This window comes from Pteronotus mesoamericanus, unplaced genomic scaffold (assembly GCF_021234165.1).
Source record: "Pteronotus mesoamericanus isolate MK-2021 breed Mesoamerican mustached bat unplaced genomic scaffold, CSHL_Meso_final scaffold_651, whole genome shotgun sequence".
Lineage (NCBI taxonomy): Eukaryota > Metazoa > Chordata > Mammalia > Chiroptera > Mormoopidae > Pteronotus > Pteronotus mesoamericanus.
The window spans coordinates 11,509,804-11,525,948 of record NW_026555325.1 but is presented as its reverse complement, the minus strand read 5'-3'; positions in this window follow the sequence as shown (position 1 = coordinate 11,525,948).

The window sequence follows — 16,145 nt, the reverse complement described above, 5'->3', positions numbered from 1 at the left end:
GAGGGATATTTCGCTGCTCAATTTGAAGGACACAACAGATATTCCATGGGAAGCAAAGCATTGGAAATGCGTGTTTGTGCTTTTCAAAATAAGGCCCAGCCTGCATTAATAATTAATTGTAGGTAATATAATCTGACATGTTACCCCATGGTTTGATAAAGTTGAAAGCTATTTCCACAAGGCAACTTGCCAGTTCTTTTGCTCTCATCCAATCTTCTTTCCAGGTGATATTCATCATTTTAACATCAAGCTTCCAGAACATCACATTAACACATAAATTAGAAGGCCCGACGCTGTGCTGGCTGTTACAACTAGTCTAGATAAAATTGTCCAATCAGAAAAGAAAAAAAAAGAAAAATGATAAACAAAATCAGAAAGCAGGTTGTACACATTAATATTGCATAAACTGCTTAAGATCAGGTTAGAGAGAGGAGGAGGCAGATTTTCTCTAGTTTCCATAAATGCAAGTGTATTAGGTATTTTTTTCCCTTTTCAAACACTGACATAATGGCAGATACAATCCTTCAAATATGAAACTGATTCTGTAACCTTACACCCTTCAAATCCCTTAAGTGCCTTTAGGGGTACCCCTTGGGCAGCACAAGCATATCAGACAGGCTGATCATAAGAGCAGCACTTTCATGTAGCAGGTACCATGGGGTATTGCTGGCTGGTGTTGGGAGATGAATTCCCTGGTAATATTAAGATTGTTTCTGGCCACATCTTTTATTGGTCAGGGTCACTCATTTGCCCTCTTGGAGGGTGGGCAGAGATCAGCTAAGTTGAGGTAGCACTGAGTTCATATTTCAACATAATAAAATCTTTGCAGTCAGAAATCTAGCCTTTACATTAAGGATTGGAATACAGAATCCCACATTGTGCATCAAACTTGGAATGTTTTCATCTACTTGGGAAACTTTCTGACAATTCAACACTCACTTTTGGAGATTTACCCTTCATGGGGGAGGGGGAGCAATCCCTTCCTAGCTCTCCTTCCGTCAGCACACACCCATTTTACACAAGCCTTTGCTACTGGACTTCAGTGTTTACGTTTCTACCCTAGCATAGCTTGTCATATTGTTTTGCTTTTCTTAATGTCTTTTTTTTTCTTTCCAAGAATGGTAACTACTTTGTTTGTGATTTCTAGTATTCCTCTCCCCAGTTATTGACTAGATTACTTTTGTTTGGCCTAATCTATAATGTAAATAAGTAGAGAATGGATCTGCCCGGTCCCAGTGCCTTCACCTAAAGAAATATTTATAGAATTAAAATGTACATCATATACATAGCTAGATAGAGCTAGAAAGAGATATACAGAAAAAGAAATATATATAGATGATATAGGCAGATAATATAGATATAAATATAGACACAGATATAGATATAGATAAATATTGATATCTCACTAATTCTTTCAACATTTACCAGTTTTGTGGTGATTCTTTTTAGGTCAGTGAGTAATAGCAGCTTGAGCAAGTTTAATTTAAAATTTGGCTTTCAACCTAGTATATTTTTAGCCTCTGAGCTTGCCATTCCTGGTTTTATAGGCAGGACGTTTGGTTGTAAGTGAGAGAAATCTAGTGAAAAGTGAGTTAAGAAGAAGAAATTTATTAGGTAACAAAACTACAAAGACTCAGGTTAAAGTCTTCAGAACTACGAGAGCCAAGGCCTCCATCAATGTCACTGGAATTCGTTCTTCCCTATGCTTTCCTCTATAATATTTTTTTCCTCAGGGAGGGCTTTCTGCATAATGGTGTTGAGCAGCTCCTGCCTCAACTTACCTTTCCAGTACTTCCTTTTCTGTGATTTTAGCAAAGGCCTACACTTGCAGTACCATGGTCAGAGCACAGATGGACAGAGACAGCCTAGGTTTGTGTCCTGACTCTACAACCTGCAAACTATTTGATATCTGACAAGAAACTGATCCTTTGTGCTTTACTCTCCTCATCTGTAAATTAAACATACCTTGTAGGCTTGTTGGGCATATTAAATAAATTTGGTATATGCACCAAGCACATAATGATTAACAATTATTATTATTGTTCTATGCCACTCATGAACCTTATTACCCTGGCCAGGAGATGGAATACGTTGACTGGACAGACCTGGATCATGTGTTTTCTTTAGAATCTGGGATGAGGCCTTTTTTTCACTTAACCCAATAATGGTTAGTGAGAAGGGAGTAATTTGGGGTCTCTTATAAGTCAAGATAAAGGATGCCAACTACCTTAGTAACTAATAACTAATAAATGTATTCTGCAATATTGGTATTGCTTGAAATCTTATCAAAAAATGATGGAGATGAAAATGTTTTTGAAATTAAAAAAATCACATTAAAAAAATGTGGTTGATCAATAGCTTGTTCTTGGGACCCAATAAAGCACAATTATGGTTCTGAATTCTAGAAGTGAATATGTAGGAGATCTGGTCCCTCTTTTCATGCCTTTATCATATTACTGAGAACACAGACATTTAGGTGCAGCAAAGAACTGACATGGGTTCAACGGGAAACAAGGGCAAAAGAGTCACATAAATTAACAATGGTGAGGTTGAAAATTATTAGGAAATCAGAGTAGCTAGCTGTAATCATAAAAGATTTATTAAAGGAAATCAGTTTCTAATGGAAATTTGAGACCATAGAATAAAGCAGTATTGAATACTAACTCCCAAATAAATGTTTTACACCTTTATAATATTCAACTCAAGAGATCTATTGATGCATTGAATCCAAATTAAAGGAACAATTTAACCACTTAGCCAACCATCAAAACACTTTACCTAGGTTAGGCAATGTGGGCACTTTTCTCAGCTCAGTCACAGGTTTTAGTTATGCATTTTCTAACTAGTGACCATTCTAATTTTTTCAGAACTTCAGAATCTTTGGGAATGATGAGATAAAAGACAAAGAGAGGCCTTTGTATCCATCTTCAGCATTAGTTATTTCCCTCTCATCTAGCTGAATGTATTTTCATGTATTACAGGTGACCTGTTCTTTCATTTTCTGAATTCATGATAACGCATGAAAGGAAAAGTTAATGTTTTACTGATTTCATGCTTATTCATGTACATTTGAAGGCAGGCTGTTCAGCTATTGATATAGTAATGTCAACTGAGATTATCTTTAGAACTCTTGTGCTAACAACAAATGTCCGTTTACTTTAAGAAATAACTCAGCACAAAAGTGGCAGGTCCTTGGATGGCTGGTCTATCTCGGAAGCAATCTATGTAAAGAACACAACATTGTCTTCAGTTAGCTTCTGCTCTTTACAATGTTTAGCCTCCGTCGTTATACTTTATGGGAGCTGCTAAAGTTATATATAAATACAGTCTCCAGCTACACTTTATTTTGTGTATCTTTATTATCATAATATAGCATCTGCTCTTCCTTTCATTCTTTAGTAATAATGTAAGGTAAATAGAGGCAGCAGCTATGCCAAGGAGTGGTTTCTGGGAGATCATCATCTGTATCCATCTAAAGGACATCAGTAAACAGACATGCTCAGTGAAATAAACGCATGTTCAAAGTGAATACAGCCTCTTGTTAAAGGACTTCCCCAAGTAAACCCAAATAAATATTTAATATTAGTAAAAAACAGTCTAGCTATGTAGACTTGGTTTCAAGGCAGATTCCCTAGTTCTCCAGTTACCATCTGATAGCTGTTCACTACCACTTTAAACAGAAATTGTGAAGATTATATTGGATAGAAGCAAATAGTATAATAATCACTTTGATACTGGGGAATCTGGGACAGACTTGTGCAAACTCAAATAGGGACTCCTCTGTTTTATCTATTTGTCTGGTAAGTGTGTCAGTGCTTAGGAAAGAATGCTGTAGCTTTGATTTAGAAAATAATACTATGAAAAACAGAATATTTAAGGAATTATCTTTTCACGTGTGGGATTAAGCTGTGGGTGGGATTTTGAGCCATTCCTGAAGACAGTTATCTTAATGAAATTCAAGTACAGATGATCAAACTTTCAGAATGGTGGAATCAAGGTATATAAAAATTCATTCCCACATAAAAGCAAAAAGAACATTGCAAAAGTTCTCCAAATCAACTCTTTTAGAACTCTGGAGATTAACAAGAGTTTTGAAATAATATGCGGAGTGTTAAAGAAATCCAACTGAATCTTGGCAAAAATATGAAACTTTCTGGATTGTTAATATCCCCTATTCTAATCTGTCTCCCTAGTTTCACAGTAATCTCAAAAGCCAATAGTCTTTTTTTTAAAGTATATTTTATTGGTTATGCTATTACAGTTGCCCCAATTTTTCCCCATTTGCTCCCCTCTGCCCAGTTCCCCCCTTCCCTCCAGCAATCGCCCCTTAATTCTTATTCATGGGTTTTTTCATGGAAGTTCTTTGGCTTCTCCATTGCCTATACTCTTCTTAACATCCCCCTGTCTATTTTGTACCTACTCAATTATGCTTCTAAATCCCTATACCTTTTCCCCATTCTCCCCCTTCTCCCTTCCAGCTGATGACCATCCAAATGATCTCTGTATTTATGATTCTATTCCTGGTCTAGTTGTTTCCTTGGTTTGCTTTTTAGATTCAGTTGTTGATAGCTGTGAGCTTGTTGTCATTTTAATGTTTATACCTCTGATCTCCTTCTTTTTCCTAAATAAGGCCCTTTAACATTTCATATAATAAGGGCTTGGTGAAGATGATCTCCTTTAGCTTTAACTTGTCTAGGAAGTGCTTTATCTGTCCTTCAATTCAAAATGATAGCTTTGCTGGAGAGAGTAATCTTGGTTGTAGGTTCTTGCTTTTCATCACTTTACATAGTTCTTGCCAGTCCTTTCTTGCCTGCAGAATTTCTTTTGAGAAGTCAGCTGATAGTCTTATGAAAACTCCTTTGTAGGTACCTCTTTGCCTTTCTCCAGTCTTTTATTTTATTGTTATTCTATTAAAATTGTCCCATTTTCCCCCCCTTACCCTCCTCTCCCTGCTCCCACAGTCAATCCTCACACTGTTGCCCATGTCCATGGGCCATTCATACTTGTTCTTTGACAAGTCCCTTCCCCTTGTTTCCACCATTATTTCCCTTTCCCCTCCCCTTTGGCCGTTGTCAGTCTGCTCCATGTTTTCATGCCTCCGGTTCTATTTTCCTTGCTAGTTTATTTTGTTCATTATATTCCTCTTACAGGTGAGATCATATGGCATTTGTCTTTCACCAACTGGCTTATTCAATTAGCATAATGTTCTCCAAGTTCCATCCATGCTGTCACAAAAGGTAGCAATTCCTTCTTTCTTTTAGCTGCACAATATTCCATTGTGTAAGTGTATAACAGTCTTTCAATCCATTCATTTCCTGATGGACACTGTAGGCTTTTTCCAGCACTTGGCTACTGTAAATAGTGCTGCTATGAACATAGGGGTGCATAAGTTTTTTTGAATTGGTGATTTGGGATTCTTAGGGTATATTCCCAGCAGTGGAATCAGTGGGTCAAAAGGCAGTTTCATTTTTAACTTTTTGAGGAAATTCCATACTGTTTTCCACAGTGGCTACACCAGTCTGCATTCCCACCAACAGTGCACTAGGGTTCCCTTTTCTTCACATCCTTGCCAGCACTTGTTGTTTGTTGATTTACTTATGAAGGCCATTCTCGCCAGTGTGAAGTGGTATCTCAATGTGTTTTTACTTTGCATCTCTTTGATAGCTAGTGATGTTGAGCATCCTTTCATATGTCTATAGGCCATCTGTGTGTTCTCCTTAGAGAAGTGTCTGTTCAGGTCCTTTGCCCATTTTTTAATTGGATCATTTGTCTCCATGCTTTTGTGTTAGATGAGTTCTTTATATATTTTGGAGATTAAACCCTTGTTAAATGTATTATTGGCAAATACGTCTTCCCATACAGTCGGTTCCATTTTCATTTTGATGATGCTTTCTTTAGTTATATAGAAGCTTTTTAATTTGACACAGTCCCATTTTCTTTATCTTTTCCTTTATTTCCCTTGTCCTAGGAGATATATTGCTAAAAATACTGTTACATGAGATATCTGAAATTTTACTGTCTGTTTTCCTCTAGGACTTTTATGGTGTCACAGCTTATACTTAAAATCTTCTATCCATTTTGAGTTTATTCTGGTGTATGGTATAAGTTGGTGGTCTGTTTCTTTCTTTTTCTTGCTTTTTTTTTTTTTTTTTTTTTGCATGCACCAGTCCAGTTCTCTGAACACCACTTATCGAAAGGCTATTTTTACTCCATTGTATGCTCTATGCCTCCTTTATCAAATATTAATTGACCATAGACACATGGGTTTATTTCTGGGCTCTCTATTCTGTTCCATTGATCTATGTGCCTGTTTTTTTGCTAGTACCAGACTGTTTTGATTACAGTAGCCTTGTAGCATAGTTTGATATCAGGTAATGTGACACCTCCTACTTTGTTCTTCTTTCTCAATATTGCTGCAGCTATTCATGGTCATTTTTGGTTCCATATACATTTTTGAAATATTTGTTTTAGATCTATGAAATATGCCATTGGCATTTTAATAAGAGTTGCAATGGACCTATAGATTTCTTTGGATAGTATGGACACTTTTATGATGTTAATTCTTCCAATCCGTGAACATGGTAATTTCTTCCACTTATTTGTATCTTCCTTAATTTCTTTCTTCAATGTTCTATTGTTTTCCAAGTACAGGTCCTTTACCTCCTTGGTTAAATTTATTCCTAGATACTTTATTTGAAAGCCAACGTTGATCTCTTAATCATTCTTACTATGAAAATCCACAGGGGAGGGCAGAATGACTTTGCTCTGATTCCCAAGAAATTTTTATAATTTAATTTTTCTTGCTGTTTCCTGAAAATTATTATTTTCACAGATTATCTGTATTTGAACTTCCTCAGGGTTTACTTAGTGCAAACAACCTTTTATTCTGGGACATTTAAAAAAAAGAATCAGTGGCAATCATTAAATTGTAGCTGCCTGATGAACAGTTGGGGCAAACAAGAAGATGCCAAATGATTTAAAATAAAAATCTGGGGAATTAGATGTCCATGGAGAGCTTCAAAAAACTACAACATATTTCTTAAAACCTAGAAGGACACATGCATTTTGGGGATAATGTTCATGTTCAGGACTGTGTGTATGTTTAGAAAAGATGTAACAAGTTCCTAATCTCTCACTCCTGGATGACTTTGAGATTCTAGGTAAGCAGGAAGTGAAAGCTAAGTCAGATTTAGACACTCTCTGATGGAATATTGCAGACATGCTTTACCATACACACACAGCCCCTCCGCATAGGCCACAAGATTGATTCAAAACATTTAAGAGCATCTCTATTAAATAATTAGATGACCAGGAAGCTAACCACAGATACTTAAGTGATCACATATGACAAAAATTACAACTTTAAAGAATTTGTTGAGAAAAATTGCTAAGCAAGAACTACAGCAACAAAAACACATATGAAAGAATTTATCTGATATTCAGAGCTGCAATATTATATTATTTATGTCTGTCTACTTGTTAACCAAAGAGTAGAAATGCATGCAAAGAAATAAGAAAGTGTGTCTCATATACAGGAAAATAAAAGTAGTCAATAGAAAATGTCCATGAGGAAGCTAGGCACTAGACTTTTCAGAAAAAATAGTTTAAGTTATAATAAATATGTTTAAAGGACTAAAGAGAAAAGCATATTGAAATTGCTAAAGGAAAGTAGGAAGTATGAGAATGACATCTCCCCCATACAGAATTTCAATAAAGAGATTTTTTTTTTAATGTTGCAGCTGAAAGACAGTGCAATAACTAATAGAAAAATATCACTGGAGGGGCTCAATGTGATTTGAACTGGAAAACTTTCAAAATTTGATGAAAGATATTAATCTTTAAATCATGAAACTCAGTAAGCTCCAAGAAAGATAAACTTAATGAGATCTACACTGAGACATGTTATAATTAAACCATCAAAAGACAAAAACAAAGAGAAAATCTTTAAAGCATGAGAGAGAAGGGACTTATATGTATAAGAGTCTCAGTAAGACTAACGGCCAATTTCTCATGAAAAATCTTGGAGACCAAATGGCAGTGACATGATGCATTCACAGTGTTAAAAGAAAAGAATGTCAGCTAAGAATTCCATATCCAGCAAAACTATTCTTCAAAACCTGAGGCAAAATTAAGACATTTTCAAATAAACAAAAACAGTATTTCTCTTTAGCAGATCTGACCTGCAAGAAATACTAAGGAGTTTGCTCCAGGCTGAAAAGAAAGAACAATTCCCAGTAGCTGAAATTCACATGAAGAAATAAAGACTAACAGTAAAGGTAACTATGGTAAACATAAAGCAATATAAATGTATTTTTAAATGTTTATTTTATTTCATTTTTCCATTACTATTTGTCCTCCCTTCTTCCATCTCCACCCACCCCTCCTCCCCCCAAAAAATCACTGCACTGAACCATGAGTTCTTTCTCTTTTATTTCTCTATTGCTTGATGATCCTTCCACCTTCCCAACCTTCCCCCAGAAATAAATTTATATTTTTGTTTATAACTCTCTTTTTCTTCAATCTTATTTAAAAGACAATCACATAAAGCCGTAACTATAAAGCTTTGTTGATGAGCTTATAGTGAATAAATGTCTAATTTGTTTGGTAATAATAGCACAAAGAAAAAGGAGAGGGTGGAGCTGTATAGGAACAAAGATTTTGTATCCTTAAATTGGTACTAATCTAAATTAGATTGTTCTAAATTAAGATGTTAATAGTAATCTCCAGGACAACTATCAAGAAAAAAATTAAAACTACAGTAAAATAAATTACATGACAATAAGTTCATACACTCCTTAACACAAAAGGAGGCAATGATTAAGAAATAGAGAAATTAAGAAAAACAGAAGACATAGAAAACAAACAAGAATACCTTATGTAAATCCTTTTTATTAGTATTGTATTGAATATAAATAGATTAAACATTGAACTCACAAGTCAGAGATTAGAAATATAAATAAAAATACATTATTTATCTATATAGTGTCCATAAGAAACACACTTTAGGTTCATAGATATACATGAGTTGAAAGAAACTAGATGGAAAAAAGATATATCATGCAAAAATTGTTGGAGTGGCTATACTAAGATCAGAATAAAGTAGAATTTAAGACAAAAAAGTTACTTGAGTTAATAAAAGACATTTTATAGTGAAAGTGTCAGTCCACTTGGGAAAAATCGCAATTATAAACATATATGCACCTAACAACAAGGTCTCAAAATACTTGAAGCAAGCAAAAACAGATACAATTAAAGGGGAAATAGGTTATTCAATAATGATTCCTGAAGCCTTCAGTATCTTGCTTTCAGAGGTGAAAAGACAAACTAAAGTTAAGATCAAGTAAAATGATTCTCTATAAAATTAGTCATTAAGCAAATGCAAATGAAAAACACATTGAGATAGGATTCTGGGAAAATTGCTGAGTAGGAAATGCTGGAAGTCCATCTCTTAATTAGGCAAGAGTTTTATTGGCAAAATCTGACTAATGTAGCTCTTTTGGAGCTCTGGAGCTGTTGAAGGCTTGTAACTTTTAGGGGAAGGCTTGGACAGTAAATTGTAGTTAATTTTGGTCAATTTCATCTCTTAGCGTGGTAGCAACCATAAATCTCCCATCCCTGTCCTCATGGCAGACAGCTGTGCATGTACGTGTTCCTGGAGCAGCTTGCCCATAGATTGCGAGAGCTAGGATAAACTACACAGATTCTATCCTCCAAATATTGAAGATCTGTGCTGTCATTGCGGATTGCTGCTTCTGATTGTGGAGGTGCCAACTCAGATTTGAGCAGTGATTTTTGCAAATCTCTCCCTCTCCAGCTACAGTGAATTCCAGGGGATGTAGAAGGTGGATATGCGTTTTTTTTTTTTTTCTTTTCTTTTTTTCTTTCCTCCTTTTGTGTGTCAAACACTTAAGGACTAAGACATTCCAAAGTACACATGTACGGGGAAATTAGAAAGTCAGCATGCTTGTATAGGGAAATATGCAGTCTCAGAAGAGATCCAAGAAAAACCTTAGGTTTGTACCTCAGGTTGGTTCCTAGCACAGATCTACCCTACCACAATAAAGAAATAAAAATAAAATGACAAACTCTGGCAAAGAGAAATAACTGGATCTCATTATATGTTACCTCATTATAAGATTCAAATGTCCACTTTTCAACAACAACAACAAAATACCACAAGGTATACAAAGAAAGAAAAGATGGCTCACTGAAAGCAAAAAAAAAAAAAAAAAAAAAAAAGAAATCCCTGAGAAAGGCTTGATTGTGGACTTAATAAGTAAAACGTTTAAAACGATCACTTAAACTATGCATAAAGATTTTAAAGAGGATATGTACAAAGCCAAGAAAACAATGAGTGAACAAATATAAATATTAAAATAGAAACAAAAAAACTTGAAGGGACAGTCGAAATTCTGAGGAAAAGGATAAAAAAGATAAAAAAAAATTTTGTGGGATAACATCAAGTAGACCAATATACATATTGTGGGAGCCCCAGGAGATAAGAGAGATGACGAGAAATAAATTGAAGAAATAATGACTGAAAACTTCCCAAATTTTGTGAAATACATGAATACTGACATCCAGAAAGCTCAACAAACTCCAAACATGATAAACTCAGAGACCTACACTAAGTCAAATTATGATTAAACTGTCTAAAGTGAAAAACAAAGAGAAGATTTGGAAAGCAGAAAGAAGGATCAACTTGCCGTTATACAAGTGATTCCCAATAAGGTTATCAGCACATTTCTCATGAGAAACCTTGGAGGGCACAAGGAAGTGGGTTGATATATTCAAAGTGCTCAAGAATTTTATTAATATTGTCAACCAAGAATACTATATCTGGCAAAACTGTCTTTCAAAAATGTGGGAGAAATTAATACATTCTTGGGTAAACAAAGGCTGATTTGGTTTCTTACCACTAAACATGAATAACTGAAGGGAGTGGGCAGGTAGCTATAAAGAGGCAGAGTTTTCCTTTCTATCATATTGGCATTAAACTAGTATAATTTCAAATTAGAGTATTATAACTCAAGCATGGCAAATGTAATCTCCATGGTAACCACCACCACCAAAAAAAAAAAAAAAAAAAAAAAAAAAAAAAAAAAAGAGAGGGAGAGAGAAAAAGGATGAAAAAACACAGGGATTGGGGGAAATAGTAAATTATTGTTTAATGGGTACAGGTTTTTAGTTTTGTAAAAAAAAACTTTTTCTGGGCTGGGTGATGGTGATCATTGCACAACAGTGTGAATGTACTTAATGCCACTGAATTACACGTTTCAAAATTGTTAAAATGATAAATTTTATGTTATGTATACTTTATCATAATTTTAAAAATGGATAATTTAAAAATGCATTCAGATACTACTTCATATCTACTGAAGGGATGGCTAAAATTTCATTAAAATCAAGAGAATTGGAAGCATATGTAATAATTGTGTATGGCAGCATTATTTATAATAGTCAAATAATGAAAAAAACCTAATGTACAACAACTGACAAAATGGGTAAACCACATGTAGTATACCCATAAAATGGAATATTATTCAGTTATAAAAAAGAATAACATACTGCTACTTGTTAAAATAAGGATTAACCTCCAATGCTAAGGGAAATGAGCCAGGCATAAAAGACTTCAGATTGTATAATTCTATTTCTATTAAATTTCCAGAATAATAAAATATGAAAATAGATTATTGGCTGTGAGGCCCTGGGGGGAGAGGAAATGGGGGAGTGATTTCAGTGGGGATAGTTCTCTTTCTGCAGTAATGAAAACACCCTGAATTAGATAGTAGTGACTGTGGTGCTGCTTTGTGAATACACTTCAAAATGCTTACACTGTAAAATGCAAAATGGAAAATGCTTAAAATGTTTACATTTTTACAAGCTAAAAACACTTTATACTCTAAAAGGGTAAATTTTACAGTATGTGAATTATACCTCAATAAAGCTGTTGTTAATTAAAAAGATTTATATGAAGCAGAGAATTTTGCTGTTAGCTTTTATACAAGGGAACCCTGACTTATGAAACAAACAAGGGATGTTAGTAACCTAGTAAATAGTGATGTTTATTTTTCATTAGAAAAGTGATTATAATTTCAATACAGTAATTACATAAAGTATTAAAGAAACGTCCCCCACTCCATGGTTCTTTCACTTCTGCTTATCACATAAGCGAGTACAGATTTTCATAAAGCACATAATGTAAATCCTTTCAACCACATATGGAACAAGGGCAGAATTGGAGCCTTATCTTGGTGAATCATAAGCCTGAGCCAGATACACCTCTTGTTTAGTACCTATTTTCTCACACACCCATTTCTCAATAAGGAATTTCAAAGAGTTGTGAGCTAATTTAATTCTATGAATCAGGCCCAAAAAAGAGAATCAGAGCAAGTTCTTGCTGCCCAGAGAAAGTATCTTAAATTCTCTTTCTTTTTCCCCCTGGCATCTTAGTATGATTCTTATCTTGAGTTTTAATTGTGTGTGCCAATTCCTAACAATTTTTATGGCATTTAGGAGAATTAAAGTCTTGGCAAGAAAATCTTAAGTATAATGATGGACCCTGAAAGAACCTGGGGTGGATTCAGGGAGGAGAAGGTAAGTCAAATGCTAAACGTAGCCCTCCTTGCCATAAGCCTAGTAGCAGATCACACACTTTTCTGGTTTCTCACCTTGGTGATAATGTGCTTCTTAGGAATAGTCAGCATATACTTTAGCAACATGAAAATACAAGTTTGTTTGAAAGTTGGTTTGAACAATATTTTGATGCTACAGTTTTGTTACCAGTGTATTTTTTTAACTTACTAAATATTTCCTTAAACATTTTTCAATCCACTGTTAAAAAACTAAATTCATAGTGAATTTTTTCTAGTATTTTGTTATTTATTTATTTGTTTGAAAATAATAGTTAATATATCATTTTTACATAGATAGCTTGATACAGACTGTATATAAATATATAGTATCAAATCATCAGACTCTGTGTGTGTGTGTGTGTGTGTATGTGTATATATATGAAGAAAATCAGGAGAAGGGTATCAATTTGAAAACTATTTTTATGTCCAATAGCATAATGGAATTATTAGCATTTTTGGTTGTATAAAATATGATATTGACATTCAAGTTGAGTGGGTTTGGTAGAGTACAGTCATTATGAAGGTTGTATTACTGGTTAGGCACTGTGATCAAATTTCTGCCATTTATATTGATTTTCTGGGAGAGTGTTAGCAATTTCTTGTATAGAATCAATGAGGTAAGGTGCTGGAACATATGAGGATAATTTTAGCCAGAGTTAAAGAGCTTAAGCTCTAGCTTCCCACTTCCAGAATTACTACTATTAGAGGTCTTGAAGAGGGGTACAATATAAATAAAAGGTCTTGAAGGTTGAAATCACCAGGATAATAGCCACAGATAAAGAAGTAGCCAGAAGAGAAATAGGTGAATGAGTGTGGTTTGCAAAGGTGTCCAAGACAAAGCACTGAACCTAGATTAGACATGGCCTAGGGAAGGTCAGAGATCTGCGAGAGGACAAAGCTCAGGATAAGAAGCCTAAGTCAATGAACAGGAATCCAGAATGAGCCCGATGTGACGCTGGTGGAGAATACATTAAGGGATGAAAAATTGAAGTGAAGAAATAATGTATAATCAGGAGTTAACTGCAGATAAATCTAGGTCAAAATATAGGTGGAATTGTTACAGGTGAGCAAAGCCTAGAAGCAGATGCTGAGAAGGCAAATAATACACATGAGGTGGAGGGGCCATTGGCTATACCTACTGAGATCTATCCCCGTTTTTATGGGAATCTTGAAGAACTATAAGCTTTCATGGGAGAACTGGAGCTTTCATCACTGTCATCACCATCATCACCATCATCACCATCACTACCATAATCATAGTCTCCATCATTTATTAGTATCTTATTTTCATTACAGCAACTAAGAACTTAACTACATTGTTTAATTTCATATTCTTAACAGTCCCATACTTTCAATTTTATTATTTTGAGAGCATTCTGTCTTTAATGAAATCTTTTTTCCATTAATATGAGAAAGAATAAAATGTAGTGGTAGCTGCATAAACCCTAAGAGAAGCTAACTTTACCCTCTTTTCAGGCAGTCGTGGATTATGGTTTGTAGATGAAGGTATAAGAGGATGTGGGGAGGAGATTAACACACTATACAGAAAATGCAAGCAGAGCATGTCTTGTTCACTAGATGTTATAGCCAACTTAAGATGCTATCCATACACCTGTATCCTGACTTTGTGTATGTGGAGGAGGGAAGCACATATAACCCATGTCACATAAATCTTGCGACAAAACCAGAAGGGTTCTCAGAGGTTCCCCAGCCCAGCTTTTTTACTCTGTCTATTAGATAACCTGCAAACTCAGTTCTATGCTGAACAGAAATTTCTGCCAGACTTTCCCAACTCCAGGGCACCCAAAGCAGAGGGAGTTTCTCTTTCTTTGGTGCTCAACAACATGCTTCCCTATGCCTGTGAGAGCACTGGCTGTGTTTTACTGTGCTTGATTGTTCATAGCTCTGTCTCCTTCCCCACCATTATTCAGGTTGAAAGCTATCTAAGGGCAGAAATTCTGTGTTAATTCTTTTTTTCAATACCTATTACCTAACACAGAAGGATATGTAGTTACCAAAATTTATTAAACTGAATTTCATGTGATTAAATGTTAGGATTAAGCCAAAATGTTAAGCAATTTGCTCAAGTCACATTCATAGCAAGGACTGGGAAAGATTTCTCCTAGTCATAATTTGTAATATAGTCTGACAGCCCTCATCTGAGGTATTTGTCTCTGTCTCTTTGTGTGAGATATGGGAGGGATTATTACTTTCTAACCACCCTCTGAGCACGCTTGTTATCACTACCAGGTTACTCTCCAGTGTTTTGTTTTGCTGTTTACATCACCTACAGGAGGGGAGGTAATTTTCAAAATTTACTTAGCACAGAACCAAGTACAGGGCTACTTTATTTCTTTTTGTCTGATGAAAAGATTGGCACTGTAATTCAGGAGCTAAATTGATTTCTGTTCAATCTTATAAAGAACCAGTGACAAAGTTGAAGTTTGAATCAAAGGAGTTTCTTTGTGTTGTTTTAGCTCCAATAGCATTGACCCACTACCTGAAAAGTCCCAGGAAAAAATTAAAAAATAGGTTATGAGTATAAGTATTTTTAAAAGCAATGCCTGTAAAAAAACAAAAAGACCACATGTGTGTGTATAATTTTATGTTTCATGATTGTGGAGAAAGGTGTGGAAGATAACTAGATTGTCTGTTTTGGAGGGTAGGGTTAGAGAAAATTTTAGTTGGAGATTATCAACACTTTTTATTCATATTTTATGGTTTGTTACAAAAATTAATACAATTTTTAAAAGAATTTTGACTGACTAAATTTGACATTTGAGCACGTTACTTCACTCAGGCTCATTGGTTTGGCTTCTTTACCATAAGGAACAGGGATGACTTCAGGCTAGCACGAGTAAAGGAGATCTGTTGTGTTGTTAAGTGAGCCATGACTATGTAGGACTCAGGGAAAAGAGCAAAAGTACAGCCTGCTTTCTCAAGAATTTAACTCAGAGGGTGAATTCTGGATTCAAGAAGACTTCAGGAACTTCAGAAAACTATATGAGACTCACTCTTGTGTTGTTAACACTTCACAGCCACACTCCCTGCAGTGTCTTCTGTAACTGTTCTGTTATGAAGTGTCAAATTCTTCCCAATCTTCTCAGTCAAAATTCCTGAGAGGAAGAGAGAAATGGATTGGCCAAGATAATCTCTTGGGGGTCACACCTTATATAACATTCTTCTTCTTTGTAGTACATGTGGACTGCAAAGCTGTCTTTCTATCAGATGCCTAACCCACTGCTACACCCTGTTGCCTGGAGGTGGACTCATATTGTAAAAGGCGTGTGGTTGTAGGAGGAATGACTAGCTCTTGGCTTTTGATAAACCCATTCAGTGTTTATTTTTCATGACTATTTTACTCCCTGTAGAAGACATATTTTTATGCATTTGCCTTACTTGTTATTTCTGGGCTTGTAGTTATTTTTTGGCTGTAGTGTTCTTTGCTTAACTCTTATTATGTTCTACTAAAGTTGCCTCTGTATAAGTATGTAACCATCATTAGACTGC